At 47.2% G+C, this 3,007-nt stretch overlaps 1 non-coding gene across 1 annotated transcript; it reads left to right on the forward strand.

The window, feature by feature from the left end:
• Positions 1–2,623: 2,623 nt before the first annotated feature.
• LOC114239164 (U6 spliceosomal RNA) lies at positions 2,624–2,730 on the forward strand. Its single transcript, XR_003624362.1, has one exon. It is a non-coding gene; the product is annotated as a U6 spliceosomal RNA (small nuclear RNA).
• The last annotated feature ends 277 nt before the right edge of the window (positions 2,731–3,007 follow it).

The raw sequence follows: 3,007 nt of genomic DNA on the forward strand, positions 1-3,007 counted from the left end.
TATTCGGTTGAAAAAATGGTTGTTTGAAGGGCACCCCCATGGGGCTCCCCAACGGGGCTGCCAGCTCCCAGGGCTACGCAGCCAGATGCCTCCAGGACAGGGGTCTCTCAGCAGGCCCCTCCCACTCAGCGCCCTAAAACGCATTCCTGCACATCCCCCAGCTCAGTGAAAGATACCAGCATAACCCCCCAGGCCCTGAGGAATCCCAGTCAGGAAACCCTGAGTGTCACCAGGTGGGCCAGGTCCCCCAAATGGTCCTCTGCCATGTCTGGCCTATTCCGCTGCCTGCTTCCCTCTGCTTGGGGCTTCAGCCTCCACCCTGCTGGACAGACAGGCCTGAGGCCAAACCACAGCCACTACCTATCTAGCTTGGGGACCTTGAACAAGTAAAACCACCTCAAATCTTGATCTTTTTTGTAAGATCACACAAATTCCCTAAGGGAGTATAAGTCAGAACAGCCATTTTGGAAAGCCGCGTGGCCTCGGGGCTGGGAGTGATCTATTTCTCATCCCCAGTCCGATGTATCACTGATAGCTTTATGTTGATCTTTTAAAAGTACCAATGTTTGAGTCACTCTTCTTTGTGTCCAATATATCTCCTAATAAAAGAGCAAAGTGCAGAAATGCATGGTAGCAGGCCACCACTTGTGTAAAACAAGGGGAAAGAATAGGAATGTATAGTTGCTTATTATGCATAGAAGAAACTTCTAGAGGGATTCGCTAGAAACAGATGATGGTGTTTACCTCCTGTGGGAGAGGCGGGGACTTGGCAAACAGAAGACAGACGCTGGAGAATGCCTTTTCGCTGATGTGTTTTGAGGGGTTTTTTTGTTTTTTTTTTTATCTGAACCATGTGACCCTTGAGTTCTCATGCCAGTCCCCTATTGATGGACAGCTGGTTTACGCCCTTTGGTTTTCTTCATTAACACTGCAATGAACGTCCTTATGCACTTTGTTTTATGCATCTATGTTAGATTTGTCTTGAGAATACTTAGAAAAGGGATGGCTGGCTCAAAGGATGTGAGCACTTTCCATATTGACAAGTAACTGTCAAACTGGCCCCCAAAATGACGCTACCCGCTTGTTGCATACATCAGTCTCCGCTCCCCCACGGTCTCACCAGCAGTAGACTCTACTCATTTTTCCATTTCCCCTCAAAATTGATATTGTGCTGTTGTTTCTATGAGCATTTTCCTAATGCTAACAGAATCATCCCCTGAGATGGTGAGGTTGACCATCTTTTCATTCACTTTCTGGCCATTTGTGTTTCTTCATCTAGTAACTTTGTGCTTGCATCCGTTACATCCTCCTAGACTGCTTATCTTTTCTTATTGATTTGCAGACCTCCTTACACTCTGGATACTATTCTTTATCAGGGGTATATGTTTTAAAGACTTTTCCTCCTGGTCTGTGGCTTGTCTGTGAACCCTGTGAATGGTTTCCTTGGTCATACAAAAGTTTTACATTTTTATGTGGTCCAATCTCTCCATTCTTTCTTTCATGGCATCTGCTTTTGGAGCTTCTATTTCCTCATCTGCTAACCTGGCCTTGCAGGGTTGATGCAAGGAGTGAATAAGGCATCCAGCAATGCTGAGCAAATGTTCCTAAAAATTACAAGGATAGTCATTTGGTGGGGGGGTCTCCCTGCCTCACCCTGCCTCCCAGCCCCCTTGCAGCCAGCAGGAGCTTTTCGAAGATAATCACTCTCCTGCTTGAAACCTTTCAGCTACCTAAAGAAATGATGCTTAAACTCCTTTAGTGGGTGAGTTCAAGGTCTCATGCACTGGGCAGGTGCGTGAATGTGTCATCAGTTGGATGGGGGCTATGGTGACCACGCTCCACAAGGAATAGCAGAAACGCAAGCCCAGGGTTGCCAGATCCTCTGAAGAAAGCTGCACATCTGTTTTTCCTATGTGAAATCTCCCCATGCCTTCTCCCACACACAATTAAAATTTAATGGCAACTAATTTTTTTAAGCCACTGCCAGCGTCAAGCGAGGTCTATTTATGAGTTGTATGTGGCCATCTCTACCCTCACAATCTAGCCCCAACCCACCGTTCCCGAATTGTGCCCCACTCCCCGCACATACATATACCTCATGCAGCTGACATGCAAGCCACACTGCACAGCTGTGGACACAGCATGTTTTTTTGAACTCTGTTTTGCACATGCTGATCTCTTGGCCTGAAATGCCCTTCCCTGCTCCTTTCCTTCCTGGACAACTCACCATTACTCTTTGAAACTCAAGTCAGATGTCAACTTCAATTCCCCAACCCAGACAGAATTCCATGCTCCTTCCTTGAGCACCCCATCACTCATGACTCTTGGGACCGGAATTCCAAAGGAAGCAACCTGGGGTCACAGACAGAGCCCTGGCTCGGGAGAAAGACATTCCTGGGATGAAATTCCTGCTCTGCCACGTCCCAGCAGTGCATTCTCGGGCAAGTGACTTAACCTCTCTGTGCTTCAGGTGCCCAACTGTGAGACAGAGATAATGAGCCCTATACGTGGTTGCGTTTCTGGGAAGAGAAAATGCAATGGTAGAAGAGAATGACACAGCACATAGTAGGGACTTAATAATAGTTTGCGGAGTGAAAGAATAAACTTTAAAAACGAACAAATAGTGCTCGCTTCGGCAGCACATATACTAAAATTGGAACGATACAGAGAAGATTAGCATGGCCCCTGCACAAGGATGACACACAAATTCGTGAAGCGTTCCACATTTAAAAAGAAAAACGAACAAATATTTCCTCAGAATGCTCTGAACTCAGCACATGGAAAAGTTAGCTAATTTTCTGGAACGGAGCCTGGGGGTTATCTAAACTCCTGTGCCTGCCCTTTATTGCCATCTCCTGATTTCAGAGAAAGCCGTGGACCACCTACCCCTCAGTGGCATGCACTCTGAGGAGCCATTCAAGGCCAAGGACTGCAGAGGAGTGAGTCCCTGGAGTGTAAACTGAGGCAGACCAGCCAAAGGAAGAAGGGTGGGCACATCCAAGCCCCT

Source organism: Balaenoptera acutorostrata, chromosome 10 (genome assembly GCF_949987535.1).
Source record: "Balaenoptera acutorostrata chromosome 10, mBalAcu1.1, whole genome shotgun sequence".
Lineage (NCBI taxonomy): Eukaryota > Metazoa > Chordata > Mammalia > Artiodactyla > Balaenopteridae > Balaenoptera > Balaenoptera acutorostrata.